Here is a 15,735-nt window from a genome sequence, read left to right as displayed (position 1 = left end):
AAACAATTTAAAAAAATTTTAAAGAATGACGCCCTGTCCAGGTGTAGGTTGGAGCATCATCCCATATACCAAAAGTTTGCGGGTTCAATCCCCAATCAAGGCACATACCTAGGTTGCGGGTTTGATCTCTGGTCACGGTGTGTATAGGTGGCAACTGATCAATGTTTCTCTCTCACCTTGAGGTATCTCTCTCCCTCTTTCCCTTCTCCTCTCTCTAAAATCAATAAACATATCCTCAGGTGAGGATTAAAAAGAGAATGACCCTGAGCAGCCTGCTGGTGTCCCGCCTCCCCAAGGCAACAGCAGACGGACCGGTTCCAGAGAACAAGTGAGAAAGGAATGGGAAGCGATGACAAGGAGAACCGAGATTCAAACCCAAGTGGACCTTCTCCCAGGGCTGAGCTCTGGGTCCCCTCACGGTGCTGCTGAGAAGTGGGCCTGCAGACACTAAATGAGGGTGTAACAGTGCTATGAATCACCCTGCAGGCCGCCAAGTGATGGCTGAACTTTACAGGGTCACAGGAGGCTGAGAGACCTGGGAAGGCCCCTAGGTACCATTTCTTTGGTCTGCCATTAAATAGATGGGAAGACTGAGGTCAAGAAAGGAGCAGAGACCTACACTGGGTCACTGTAGCAAAGCCTCAAGCCTCCCAAAGAGCCACAGGGGCCCAAGGAAGAGTGGCCCTTTGGAGAGGCGTGGCTGGCTCCTGCCTGCAGGCTGCCCAACCTGAGGCCGGGCAGACAAGCACGCAGACTTCCACAGAGGAGGCACCTGGCTGACGAGAAGAGAGAAGGCCAGAGGAGGACGCGGAAGTGAGGAGAAGGTCTTCATCCCCCAGGCCTTGGAAGAACTTGAAGAAACAAAGGAATTTTACCTTGAACACCAATCTTCGTCATCCCTTCCCAGCTGGCACTGCTCTGGGGCCAGGATTCCGTCTGGCTGACTCAGAAGCAGCCCTGGGTCCCTTGAACTGAGGTCTGTAGTCAGATGGCCCTGGGCTCACTCCAAGATCTTGACCAATCAGGTCGCCGCCAGGATGTCAGCTCCTCTCTGACCACACACGGGGCTCTTGGATCTGCCTCTACAACGCCTGCCACCCCCCAGACCCAGCCCACTCCCTGTGCACAGCACTCCCTGAGCCCACCACCTTCCCAGGAAACGGGGTCCATCCGTCTCAACAGAACGACAGCCCACTTCATAGAAGTGTGTATGTCAGAAGGCACATGCGTGCCATGTAGAACATCTCGCGACAACCACCTTCTCTGCCCCTTATGTTTTACACTGGACGATATGACTCCATTGTTTCAAAATCTTACTTGCCGACAAAGAAGGGATATATTTAAAGCACACACAGACAGAAAGTAGAGTGCCGGCTGCTTTGAGCTGAAGGCATGATATCTACAGAGAGCACAGGTTCTGTCTGGGGTGAGGAATATGAACATTTTCAAAAACTAACTGTAGTGATCATTGTAGAACTCTGTGAAGATACTGAGAACCACTGCATTGCACACTGTACATGGGCAAACTGGGAAGGAGGTGGATATTCACTCAATAAAGCTGCCACCCCCCCCACACACACACACGTACACGCTTGCACACACAGGAGCTGGTGACCTGCCCCTTCTGCTGTGTCTACCAACGAACAGATCGCCCGTGTCAGTGAAAGTTGTCACTCACAGCCACTGACTCAGGATTCCAATCGTGTGAAACCACTTCCAACACGAATTTAGAGCAGCAGGTATTTAGCAAACAAATAAAATAAAACAAACACTTGCGTTTATCAAGAGTGGTTGCTGTTCCCCCTGGGAGAGTGGCCACTGTCCCCCCCTCCCTCAGGCATGGGTTTTCTGATAAAGAGAGATTGGAGGGGCCTGCTTTGCCTCACTGGCGACCTCGAGCCTGAATGACATCAGCTGGGAAGGCCATGTCTCACGGGGAGCCCCAAGGCAATGAGCTTCCACAGAGGGAAATGGCCAACTTGTTTTTCCTCGTAGAATCTCAGAACCAAGGTGAAATTTGTAATTCCTGAGTTAAGGCCAATTTCTCTGTTTTAAGTGGCCTCCATCCCTACAGAGAAGGAGCCCGGATTTGTGGGGCATGGAAGACCTGTGGCCCTCTTCTTGGCAGCACCTCAACATCCGTGTGGCCCCCACGCCTCCCCTCAGCCCGTGCGTCTGGGGCACTGACCACCAAGAGTGGCCCAGGTGGGAGGCTCCGGCCTCGCTCCACCCACTGGCTGAAGGACAGGCTGTGACTAGGCTGTGCCAATGTAACGTGAGGGAGGGTTTCCTGAAGGCTTCGGGGAGAGGACCTCCTCGCTTTTCTGAAAGAGCTTCTAGAAGCACATTGTTCTCTCTGAATGAGGCCGAATAGGTTAGTTATCTGTTGCTGCTTAACAAATTAGCCCCAAAACTTAGTGGCTTAAAAAGACAAATGTTACCCTGTCATTTGTGGGGGCCAGGAATCCAGGAACAGCCTTGTGGAGTGGCTCCAGCGCAGGCTTGCCCTGGAAGGGCTGCTGCAGCTCGCGGTTTGGCTGGGGCTGAGGATCAGCTTCCACCCTCCCTGGGTTAAACCAGCCCTAGGGCAAGAACGTTCAGCTGCTGTTGTTTGGGGACTCAGGTCTCTCTGGCTACTGGCTGGAGGCCTCCGTTTTCCACCCCTCAGGGCAGCTGGCTTCCCCCAGGGCAGATGATCTGCAAAGTGAGCAGGCAGGAAGCTGCATTCTCTCTAGTGGCCCAACACTTCTCCTTTTTTCTGTCTGTTAGAAGCTCGGCACTAAGTCCCGCCCACACCCAAGGAGAAGGGCATTAGGCTCCACTTTTTAAAGGAAGTATTGAAGAATTTATGAAGATATTTTTAATCAACACTGATGAAGCCGGCAGCCCCCGAGATTTCAGGGCGCCATCTAGAAATTACAAAGGGGAGCCCGTTTTCAGAAAGGTACAAAGTAACCCAGCCCGTGGTGCCACTGGAAAGATGCTTGACTAGACCAGTCCTAAACTGGGCCTCCTTTGAGACGTTCCAGGTGCATAATAAGCCCATGAGTCCTCTCTCTAGTTTCTGCCGATTGTGTTGGGATTTCTTTTTCTTTTATTTTCTGTCTTTTTTTGGGGGGGGGGCAGTGTTTCTGCTGCTTGAAATCAAATGTCTCCTGATCCCCTTGTAGGAATAAAGAAAATGGCAGCTTTCTTTTCTGTCCTGTTTGTTTGTGAGCACTTTGCAGTGCCAGCCACGCGGTCTGCACGCCTCATAGACACGCCTGGCAAAATTGAGGAGGTCAAAGACTTCCTGCTCACAGCCAGGTGAAAGGAAGCCAAATCTATCAAGATCAGTAAAAATAAGGACAGTGCGAAGTTTAAATTCCGGTGCAGCCGATACCTTTACACCTTGGTCATCGCGGACAAAGAGAAGGCAGGGAAACTGAAGCAGCCCCTTCCCCCTGGTTTGTCAGTGAAGGAGCTGCAATAAACGAGACCCACTGCTCTGTATAAAAATGTTAAAAATTCAAAAAAAGGAAAAAAAAGTAGAAGAAGAAGATGGCGGAGTCACTTGGTGCCATCACCACAGCATATTATGAGGACAATCCCACCCATTTCCGGGCAGGGTTGGGGGGACCGGGACACTGGCCCCCCGCTCATGAGGCTGCCGCACCACAGAAGGGCCAGTGGGCCTTACCTAAGTTCCAGTCAGCCCGGGAGCACCGTCCACCTGATGAGACTCAGTTTAGAAGAGACTCCAGGAAACTCACATATTTGACATTTTCTCATTTCATTTCCCAGACGGGAGGCTTATGTATAGATTTTCTGGATCAAAACCAAGCCCCAGAGGCCCATTAGTTAGGCCCCAGCAACAATAAAGCAATCAGATCTTGGTGGGTCCTGCGCCCTCCAAACCCCAGAAGGTCGCTCTGGATGTGCCTCCCTACGCTTTCAGCCTCCAAGTCAATGAAACGCCTGCGTGTGGTGGGAAAACTGTGTCTGATGACTATGTGATTGTGTCTCATGGCCACTGCTTACCAGCGCTGGGGCCCTGGGGAAATGCTCAGTTTCCTCATCCGCTCATGGAAACTCCAGTACCCACCGCACTGGACTGCTGCAGGAAGCAATGAAATCGTATACGCCTTTCTTATAGACATGTACATATGTGTATCATAATTTTCCTCCCTTTCTCTCTGTGCCTGCCATTTCACCCTCTCAAAAGTGGCAGGGAGTTAGGGCTCACCTTCAGCAAGCCCTTCTCGATGGGGCTCTACATTCTCTGATGGGTAAGGCTGGATGAGTGAGCAGGCATGCTGACCTCTTCTTGGCCTTCAGAACGGTTGGTCAGTGCCAGCAAAGCCTGTGCTCACCACCACCCCCACGCCCACCTCCTGCGTTCGCAACCACCCTGCTGTTCGCAGGATGGAGGTCGCACCCATTTAGATCCACCCAAAATGTTGTCTGTGACTGAGGAGGTGATGCTGACTGGGATCGGATTTGGACGGATAAACAGAAAATTCAAATCACAGGACTACACAAGGTAGGCGGTATTCTATCTCACGTAAAAGGAGCAAGACCTGGGCAGGCCAGGGCTACTGGATCAGTCCTGTGGAAAACTCAGGCTCCGTCTTCCTGCGGCACGCACGCTACAATTGGTTTGCACACCCCCAGCCAGCCACGTCGCCAAGATGCTGCGTAAGCCCTAACCACGCTGCTGGCCAGAAGGAACAGGAAGAACTAAAGAAAACAAAAAGGGCCTCCCTGTTGAGTCAGGTCCATTGAAGCAGCCTTCCTCTCGGTCCCACACAAATCCAACTACATCTCAGAGGCCAGCACGTAACACCTGCTTGCAGCTAACGATAAGGAGGCTGGGAAATGTAGTTTCTGTTTGGTGGCAACAGGCCCAGCTAGCAGTCTTGACCACAGTAAGTTAGGATAAGTAAGGAGAGAGCGGGAAGGAAGCCTGGTTCTTCCATCCAAGAATAAAGCTGAGAATCTCACCCTAACATCTGAGTCCATTGCTCAAATCACTGCAGAATTTGCAGGGGGGCAGGAAGGTGCCTGGAACCTCAGACGCCCTCGGCATCTGGCACAGTACCAGAGCTTTTGTTCCCAGAGTAGACACATTGCAGGGTAATTCCCTGTCTCACGATAACCCCCCCTTCTCTGAGAAAGCCTCTAAAACACAGGTGGGTCCCGAGTAACCCTCCCCTCTGGCCACCGATGACGGTTCTACTCGAATGTCAATTGACCCAGACTGGGCCATTTGCGGTCCCTTCCAGGATCTTCAACGTTCACATGAGGTGGCCAAGTGGTGAGGTGCAAGGCTGTGCCCCGTCCGGTCCCCCCGGAGGGAGGGGGCCAACAGAAAGAAAGAAACCAGGGAAACCTAAGAGGAGAGCCCAAAGCAAAAGGTCATGGCCAGGACCTCGTCCCTCTCCCCAAAGCCCCAGGGGCCCAGTTACAACTCAGCTCTTCTGGTACCCCCGCCTGTCGGTGTCACCCATCTTCTGTCACTTGCCTACTGTGGCTACTCCGGTCACCTGTCCCTCTCCAATAAGGAAGAGCTTCTGTGTTTATAACACATTTCTTTAAAGAATACTATTTGTCAGAATTCTTTCAGTAGCAAGTGGCAGAAATCCAGCTCAAATTGGCTTAAACAAAACAAATACGTAAATTGTTTAAATCCCTTGACGTAAATATGCAAGTCAGGGCAAAGCTGACGATGTCATGGTGTTGTTCTGGGGCTTGCGTGCTCTCTGCAGCTCTCCCTGTCTCCAGGTTCTAGTTCCTCCCCCGTTGGCTGTGGTCTCCTGCAGCCACCAGCACACGGCAAGAAATGCCCCGCAGCTCTCCCTCCCAGAGCTAGACAGACCTCCTCTCTGACACCCGCAGACCTCTGATGGGCCAGCCTGGCCACATGTCCCCCTTCAGTCCACTCTTAGTGTGCAGGGCCACTATGCTAGGACTGATAGGCAGGCCTGTGTCACCACCCAGCCTTCCAGCCAGGGACCAGCAGCCTCTGTGGTTAACGGGCCCCTGGAACCACCCAGTACGGGGAAAGTCTCTGAAAGCAGGGAGGTGCTTGGCAGAACAAAGACATAAAAAACAGATTTGCCTTGTAAAACGAGCAAAGTCTTCGGAGCCAAATGGACATGAGTTCGAGTCCTGGGCCAACCACTGAGTGATCCTGTGGCCCCGAGGGAACTACTTGATTCTTGATTTTTCATCTTTAAAATAAGGGTAATCGTACCTGCCTTTCTGGATTATTGCAGAATAATAAAGCACTTAGGAAATTCCTACGTTGTCAAAGTAACCCACCTAACTTCATTGCATTTAGTATCACCCTACCACCCTCTTGTGACTTAGCTCAGGGCATGGACACCGTATATGAAACTTACGTGGTTTTTTTATTGGCTGTGTTTTTTTTGTATGCTGACACTAAGTCAAACTGCACCCCTCCCCCTGCCCTGCCCCTTCCCCAGTGGGTTTATTCTATGTTCTCATCCCACCTGACTCTTAACAGTTTAAACAGTCTGTGTTGGGGCATGGGGAGGACCTAGACATGGTTGGAAAGAAACCAACCCCGGAGACAGCCCTCAAGGTTGTGGCATCCCTAATCCTAAGGAGCAGAATGTGACTCTGAAAACTTTTTATTACTGTTAAGCTAACACTAAATTCCTTTTGCTCTTCATTGTTCTTTTTTTTTTTTTTTTTTTCAGGCGGGCAAGAGGGGAGGCCTGGGAGAGGTCCTGTGGCCGTTTGGCACCTCCCTCCCCCCGCCCCCACCAGGGTTTATAAAGCCTGAGCACTCGTGCCCTGGAGGAAAGGGGACCCCACTTTGGACACTGTCTCTCCTAACGGATCCCAGGCTGTTCCTTCTGGCCGGAGAGAGTGAAATGAAGGGAGGTATGGGATGCAGTTGACAGAACTTCTGGGGCCAGCGTAAACAGGGTGGCAGAGGGCAGAAGAGGGGACCTGGAAGCCAAGAGCCCCAAGTCTTCAGCAGAGGAGTGTTCCCAGTCTGGGAGATCTCGCAAAGGCGCCTCTGAGAGCCGGCCTCAGGCCCCACCTACCACAGCCCTCCCCTGGGGCTGGACTTCCCACGGGGTGAACTAACGTGAGTCCCAGCCCTGTTCTTCACTCAGCTACCCTGTGGGCCTCTCTCTGATCCCATAAGACTCCACGACTCCTTGTTGATGCAAGAAACAGAATTTTTATAAAAGTTTATTTGAGCAAACTGATGACACAGCCGGAGAGCAACATCTCAAATGCTCCAGATAACGACAGCTTTGCAGTCTCGTTTGTGCTTTGGAATCAAGGAGGGCTCAGAAGGAAGATTGTATGAAGGTGGGTGGGGATTGGAGTTCAGCGGTGATTTCCCACCTTTCTCATCTCACGGCGCCCAGGAACTACTTACTAAAATTCTGCAGCACACCAAAAAAATATGTTTTTGCCTATCTGACAAAAAAAAAAAACCCAGATATAATTTTGATACACTCATACTGGACAGCTATTGTTGCATTCATTATTTTCATTTTTATATTTCAAAATCTAAGGGGAAAGAGGTCAGTACCCCTGACTAAACAGTCAGGCATTTCATGTTTTTAAAAAAATCTTCCAGGACACTGGTTGAAAATCACTGGATTATAGGGCAGTTAAGACTGTGCTCTGTGGAGGGCGGTCCCTTGAGAAGAAGGGGCCTTCAAGGGTGGTTACGTATTAGAAGGAGGGGTCTGCAAAGAGGCATTTCAAAGGTGTGTTAACCTAGATGCGCAGAAACAATGGACAGGGGTGGCTTAGGGCAAAGACATTCTTGTACTAAAGAAGATAGAGGCTTTGCCCTGGCCAGTGTGGCTCAGTTGGTTGGAATGTTATCTCATGGACCGAAAGGTCATGGGCTTGATTTCCAGTCGGGACTCATGCCCAGGTTGTGGGTTTGATCTCCGACTGAGGCACATGCGAGAGGCAGCCAGTCAATCTCTCTCTCTCTCTCTCTGTCTCTCTCTTTCTCTGTCTCTCTCTCTCTCCTGCCCTCCCCCTTCCTCTGTCTCTAAAAGCAGTAAACATTAAAAAGATGAGAAGAAGAGGGAGGGGGAGGAGAAGAAATTGGTATACGCCTGGAGTGAGACTCCCCGCCGATGAAACGGGAAAAGTCTGCGTTCATGCCGCCTGTCACTACCAAAGCCAGTAAGTAGAGGCGAGGACTGACAATACGGGCGCTTTATTCGGATGCCAGGGACCCGAGAAGAAGGCAGGTGATGTGCCCTCAAAAACCATCTTCACATCTCATCTCAAGCAGACCTTTTTATAAAGAGAAGAAAGGGCAGGTAAGGGGTTTGGGAAAAAAAGGTTGATTGCCTCAGAGTTACAGTACAGCTGTAATTTTCCTAGTACATCTGTTGACCAAAACTTCTTTATCTGCATTCCCTTCCTGGAACACGGTGGCTCACATGCCTTCTCCACCCATGGTAGATCCCCTGGGGCACAAAGGTTGAATTGCTTGCCAACCTCCTGGAGTCAGGGAAGTCATGCATTCCAGCTCCTGGAGTAACAGCTTTCCACATGCATTAGTCACTGAAGTCTACCGACTTCTAGCTAACATCTTCACGTCTTGCGTTCCCCTATCACTGTGACCTGCCCGTTTAGGAATTTATGATCCGATCACCCTGTGAGGTTACTTCCCATAGAACCTTTTCCTTCTATACCCTGTATGTGCAGAGGAGCCCCTGCACCCCAACTCGAGGCAATACTGATTAGCCTAGAACTCCTCCCTGCATGCAGGTAGTGGGGAGAAGATGCCACCCCTTCCTCTCCTCATCACCACCGCTGTCCCCACCTGTTCCCTGAGGCCAGTCTGGCCCTCACCCCCACCCAGCAGCCTCAGAGACCCCCCCCCCACCGCCCTGAGACTCATCCTAAGACAAAGGGCGGCTTAAGGACCTCGGTAAGGCCTGGCGTTTTTATTTTTGACAGCTTCACCCCCACATCGGTGCAAACATAATAAAGTATTAAAACTCTGCTGTAAAATGCTCGAAAGGATATTTATAATTTGCTCTCAAAACTGAAACAGCCTTGTTAGCCAGAACAAGTGGAATAGGAACGCGGAAACAGTTAGTCAAACAGCCAAGCGGTTTACAGCCATCTCACAAAGACCAAAACCCTGTCTTTCCTGACCAAGGACCCTCAGGAGTGAATGGTTTGCATTTCTCCCCCCAACCAGAGGGCATCACCCTACTCAAGGACACAGATAGCAGACATCCAGTGAGGGCCATGTGGCAACCACACCCAAGGACAGATGAAGTTAAGAGAATAAATCTCATTTGGGCTCATAGCACAAAGCCAAGGAATAGCCTACTGAGATTCTCCCCCAAGACGTCCCCGAAACTCCCAACCTTTAAAGCTCTCAAGGCAAAGGACCCAGCATGCACTCCCCATCCGGGAGCACACACTCACCTTTCTGCTCCCCAACTCTTTCCTTCTCGGGTGAACATCTACTTAACGCTAAGGGACCCCACGGGACTCACAACTGGGGCAGCAGTGGGCAGTGGCAGCTCGTCCCAGGCTAGCCCCTAGACCTGTCCCCAAGGCCAGCAGCCCCACCTTGGCTCACTTCTTTCCCATGACATTCCTAGAGAGCCAAAGCAGCCTCGCCCAGGTTCTGTCCTTTGCTTCTTCTATCCTAGGCCCTTCCTTGTTTCACTGTCCCCAGCTTTAATAAACATCCTCTCAAAACCACCCGGACTCGTGCTGTGAAGTCTTCCCTGTGTGAAGATAAGAACTTACGCGCTAGCCCTGGCCCGCGTGGCTCCGTGGTTTGGGCGTCAGCGTGCGAAGCAAAGGGTTGTCAGTTCAAGTCTGGGCCAGCATCACAGGTGGATGTTCCATTCTTTCCCCCTCCCTGCCCCTCTCTCTAAAAATAAATAAATAAAATCTTTAAAAATAATAATAAAAAAAAAAGAATCCACACACTCACCACAGGCCTGCCAGAGGCAGAACCACTCCAGCCCTGTCCCTTTCTGGTAACAAAACGATTTGGCTAATCGGTTTAAACTACAATATGAAATTTTTATAAAATGAGAAAAACCTAGTCCACACATTCAGAAATTATTATTTTCAATTTTGTAGTGTTTATATTTTAGAGCCAGTAATTTTTTTTTTTTTCAGCTGTCACATTTCCAAGTGGGTCCCTATGAGACCCTGGGCCAGGGACTCACTCCTCCTCCAGGGGGCAGCACATAAGTAACGTGGGTTAATAGGTCTTCCCTATCCTCACGAAACATACAGCTCTGTACACACACACACAAGCACACTCACACACTAAACACACGTGGAGGACAAACAGCGCTCTACTGGATTTCAGAGGCAGAGTCCAGCTCCAGATGAGGAAGACGGTGTGTAACAGAATTAAATGCCTGCTTTTTCTGATGCCTTCAGGAGCTGATGGTCCTGCTATTGTTACCAGCGACAACCAGGCCTCGGTTCTTGTCTTCTTGAAGGAAAGATTTCAGTCAAGAGACGCAGTAAAGCAAGCAAGGATTCACTGGCCGCAGTAAAAGCGCACCCAGATAAAAGAAGCAACAGGAGAGCCCAGCCTGGGCTGCTTTAGTTCACTGGGAAGTTAGAGAAAAGGGGGCCTTGGAGACAGATTCAGGGGGTTAGCCCTGGAGGACCTGCCACTGCCCACTGCTCCCCTGATTGCAAGTTCGTGGGGTCTCTTAGAGTTTAGGAGATGCATGCATGTGGAGGGGAGAGGTGGAGGGAGACCACGTGCTCTGTCCTTCCTCCCAAGGGTTTTACCTCGCCCTTGCAGGGGGGAATCTTAGGGGAGATCTCAGGGGAGCATCTCAGTAGAAGATGCATCAGCTTTCCAGGTGTGTTCGATCAGGGTCCTGATTTCCACTGATTGGTTGGCACCAGGGCAGGAGGTCTTTAATCAATGCAGCTGGTCCCGAGGCAGCTATGGCATCACTTGGCTGGTTTTGCTACTTTTCTGGGCCTGGAGCTACCGAGGCCTAAACGTTATCTTTAGGGGAGGAAAAAGTCAGGGAGTCTAAATTTCATGACCAGTGATATGAAAGGTCAGTGGGCCCAAGCTGCATGACCAGGGATATGCTGGGGGAGGACTGTTTACCCAGGGCGAGGTCCTTGCTTTCCCTCTTTGAACCTGGGCCTTTCCACCCTGGTGACCTTCTGTACCTGGCCCATCACCCTGGCTCTGCTCCTGTCTGCCTCACTGCCTGAAACACTGCAGATATACTAACTACCTAGAGGAGTTATACTTCAGGCTTGAGTAGCCTCAAGATAGGAACAGAGTAATTACTGTTTCTTCCAAAATTTACTGGAGGATCTCCAGAACTGGACTCAGATCAACTGGGGGTCAACAGACCCGGAACTAAGGGGATTAGAAATTTCGAGTTCTTTCTTGGACCCCTTTCGACACCTGGCTGTCTTGCTGTCGTCTATGACCTTCAACCACCTCTTACCTTGCCCCTCCTCCCTTCCTTGACAATCAAAGATACCTGAATTCTAGAATCTCTTTTAAGATGGATTTGTGGGAGCTATAAGGCATGCCCATCTTCTGCAGCTGGGCCTTCTCAACAAACTTTTCCTAACCCCAAACTCTAACGTATTGAATATTAGCCTTTCTTTTGATACATGGGGCACAGGAACCTTGTACCTATAACAGGTAGGGCCGGTTAGATGCGGGGATGGAAGCAATGTCATGTCATGTCAGAGGGGGCCTCCTTTCTGCAACCAGTGGCTGTGTCACCAGAAAGGGGACCCAGCCCTGAGGGTTCTACCTTGGGCCTGCCCGTAGCATGTGGGTTATTGACTTTGTGTGGGAGAGATTTCACAACTCGAGGCAGGTGATTTTTTATAACTTTATTAGTATTTTTTTTATGCTGAATTGACTCCCAGGCCATCAGGTGCTGTTTCTTCGGTTTCTTCTGGGGTATCTTTCTCTTCTGTGCCACCCCCTCTCCCAGTTCAGGAACAACCTGCTCCTTTTCAGCAGGATCACTCAGCGCGGCAGGGAGGGCTCCTGTGAGGGTTAACGTGCCCACGAGCGCTGTTAGTTCTGCGCTGTATCTCGGGGCCTTGTTCATTGGATGGGCTCAATGACCAGAGAATCTACATCTATTACACCCTCAAGCCCAGCATTCTTCTCTGCACTTTTAAGCACGTGCAGCAAAAACTCAGCACTCCTTTTGGGCCACAGACCCTGTGTCCAGCCCCACTGTTTGTCCTGGTCTCAGCTACCAACTCCACCGTTGTAATGACGGAAAGGGACACATCGCTTCTGTAAAGCGGCATCCTTCACATACTCGGTGGCTTTTCAAATACGCACACCCTCGATGGCCTGGGCAGTTTCACGAGTTCTTGAAGTGAACACGAAGATATAAACCTCTTGATTTGCATGATTTGGTGGGGTTTTCTGGGTCAAGTGAATAGCGAACTATTTTCAGAAGTCACCTCTGGCCACATTGGGGAAGAGCCAGGTGATTCTAAGGCTACGTTTATTAAAGCCGAGGACAGTGAAACAAGGGCGAGACTGAGACAGGAGCACCAGGAGACACCAGGTGGGTCTTCCGTGGCTCCCTGTAAATGGTACAGGCGAGAAATGACCAAGGCTGGCTGTTAGCTCACTGGGAAGTCAGAGAAAAGGGGGCCTTAGACACAGGTTCGAGGGTTAGCCTGGGACAAGCTGTTACTGCCCGTTGGTGCCCTGGTTGCAAGTCTTGTGGGGTCCCTTATAATTTAGGAAACACATGCCTGTGAGGGAAAAAGAGGGGAAAGGAAAAGGCCTGGGCGTGCTCCTGGGAGGAAGAACACACGCTGGGGGTCCTTTGTTTTGAGAGTTTTTAAGTGCTGGGGGTTTAGAGGAGGTCTCAGTAGAATATTCATTAGCTTTTCCGGATGTGCCTTTTCAGGGTTGTGGATCGGCACCAGGGCAGGGGTTATTAGTCATCCCAGCGGTTCCTGGGGTCATCCACCTGGTTTTGCTGCTTTTCTGGGCCTGGAGCTGAAACTCAGCTGAGGCCCAGATGTTATCTCCAGGGAGGTGACCTCCTGTGTCTGGCTGTAATATGCTCGGCCCCTGTGTTCAGCTGTCTGTCTCAGTTTCCCCATTCAACTTGCCAAGGAATTTTTCTAGCTTCTTACTGTCCTGCCTCAGGCGAAGCTGCTAAAAATACAGAGGCTGAGACAACCCAGCTTTGGAGGTTGGCGTGGGCAGCTCGTCCCTCCTAGGGAAGGTGAGTAAGGGACCAGTCACCCACAGAGCAGCTGCCTGAACCTATTTGGGGACTATGGCCTCTGCGTTCCGGGCAGGCGGACCTTGGGGCTGGAGGGCTGTGATGGGCTCCTCTGCAGCACAAGGGCAGTGCCCCATGAGGAGGATGTGGAGATGCTGACACAGTCCCACAGACAGACACACACAGACAGAAGTTGCAAAGAGGAGAGAAGGAAGGGCTGGGGGAGCAAATAGCTGCAAAGGAACTGGAAGGACGACAGGAGAAAGGGAGATATAGAGCTGGTTTGTGCGCCAGTGCCTGGGGTAAGGGACACAGGATCCCCCAAGACTGTGGTTGGTGTCCCTGAGACAGCGGCAGCAACAGCTGGGTGTCAGGGCCAGCCCAGGGGTGGGGGTGGCGCGGGCTGGCAGGAGATACCATGTTACCCCGGCCTCTGGAAGGCAAAGGCAGAGGGGTCTGAAGAGGCATCTGTGCTGGGTAACAATCCCCCCAACACACACACACACTCCCAACCTCCCTGGAACCAGAGGCAGAGAAATACCACTTGCCACTGCATTCGGCTATTTGGTTTGCCCCAGAACCTCAGCCAGCGTCTGTGCCACTAGGTGGCGCCAAAGCCCACGACCACGGCATCTGTCGGGCCCATTCCCCACCCCCTAACTCCCCACCCCCGAATCCCCACCCCCAGATGCCCGAATTTAAGAGGATGGTGGGCTCAGGAGGCAGCGGGCTGAGGGGAGAGGGGCTGAATCTGGGTCCTACCGAGAGGCCTGGGACGGGTATGAGACAGCCAGCCTCAGCCCTAGCTCAGGATGGCTTTATTTGACTTACAAATTCTCTCCAGTTTGTCCTAGCAGTAAAGGTTAATGGCCCCAGAGCGGACACCCCCGCGGCCACGAACTCCCACTTATCAGACGAGGAGCCTGAGGCCCTGCGAGAAGGTGAAGAGGTGCCAGGACAGGGCTGAGGCTAGAGCCGGCGTCACTCAGGGGACCCAGACCTGCTACTGGGGAGTGCGCACGTGAAGAAGGTGCCGCCTCCAGAAAGGGTGATCCCCAGAGCGGGCACTGCCGGGGTACATGCTTGACCCCCAGCGCCGGGTCTGATGTTCCCTCCAATATCTGCAGGGGCGGGGAGCGGCGAGATGGAAGCCGGGACTTGGGAGACCCTGCGCAGGTGACCGTGGCGGATAGGCATCCTCACTGCCCGGCTGTAAGTGGAGGCGGTAGCGGGGTGGGCTTGGGGGTTGCTGGGGTTCTCGGATTGGCTGGGGCCGAGGGGGAGGGACCAAGGGCGGGGCTGAGAGCCTTAAAGACCTGGAAGCTGAACGCGCGGAGAATACGCACGTCCCATCGTGTAGTTGACGTGCGTTCCTTGCGGTCCAGGGCCTGAGCTACAGAGCAGACCCTGCGTCTGGGGTAACCATCAGCCCTGTCGTTCCTAGGCACAGACTCCCTCCGTTTCCCCAGCCCCGAATCCAGGGCTCTGGCTTGCCTGCCCCTGAGCCCTAATTCTGCTGTTACCAGTTTTCACACCAAACTGTAGGCTAGGACGAATAGGGAGAGACAGAGAGAGAATTTGAGGAAACTGATTAAGTTATCCCCACCCTGGAGATGGGAGTGAGCAACGTTTGGCTTAAACAGCAGGCTAAGGAGGTTTGCAGAAGTGTTCTGGGGCTAAAGGTCATGATCCCCATAAAATCTAAAAAATGGTCAATAACCGTGAATGTCAAGAAGAAAAATTGCCTCCTTGTTGCCTTTCCACTGTAGTAGGGTGCTGCTTCAAGAAAACCACTATGCGAATGCGCAACCACAGGTGAGTTCTATTTGGTAAGAAAGGAAATAAATTAGTTGTTTGGCTCTAGTCAAGAATCAACCATAAGGTTTCCTTAAGTGGCAAACTTCCTTTGAAATCTGAGGGAAGAAATTACCTCCCTGGACACACCAAGTTAACCTGTATCCTCAGGACAGTGCAGCCAGGGCCCACTAGAGGGCAGCAGAGAGACGGAGATGCAAGAAGAGACTTGGTTAATTGCTACCCACCCCAGAGGGTGTGAGGAGCCTAATAAAAACAATACCAATAATAGTTCACATTTATTGAATGGTTACTCTAGGCCGGCATCCTGGTAAGTGCTTTATAAAAGATCACCTCATTTGATCCTCCCACCAACCCTATGAGGTAGATACAATTGTATCAACCCCATTCTACAGATGAGGAAACAGAGGTTGAGTAACTCGCCTAAAGGTCACACAGCTGGTAACAAGGAAATGCCAGTTATGAATGTGCGCCCCTCTGTAGAATGAGGGTAGCGCGAGGTGGCCTTGTGTGTGGAGCTGTTAAATGAAGCATAGGGTGGGAAGTTCTCAGCCTCCTCCTTCTGTACCCTGACCTTCCTGGATTTTACAGGGTCTGCTACCCCAAAAGAGGGGGCACAATTGGATGAGTATCAGCCCACAAAGTGAAAGGTCGCTGGTTCAATCCCCAGTCAGGGCAC

General features: G+C 51.5%; 1 pseudogene; it reads left to right on the top strand.

Moving 5' to 3' along the window:
- Window positions 1–3,181: 3,181 nt before the first annotated feature.
- On the top strand, window positions 3,182–3,472 carry LOC112301686 (large ribosomal subunit protein eL38 pseudogene; annotated as a pseudogene).
- Window positions 3,473–15,735: the final 12,263 nt, after the last annotated feature.

The sequence above is a fragment of the Desmodus rotundus genome, chromosome 7 (genome assembly GCF_022682495.2).
Source record: "Desmodus rotundus isolate HL8 chromosome 7, HLdesRot8A.1, whole genome shotgun sequence".
Taxonomy (NCBI): Eukaryota; Metazoa; Chordata; class Mammalia; order Chiroptera; family Phyllostomidae; genus Desmodus; species Desmodus rotundus.
Note: the sequence above shows the minus strand (reverse complement) of the source record. Positions and strands in the feature narration are given on the sequence as shown.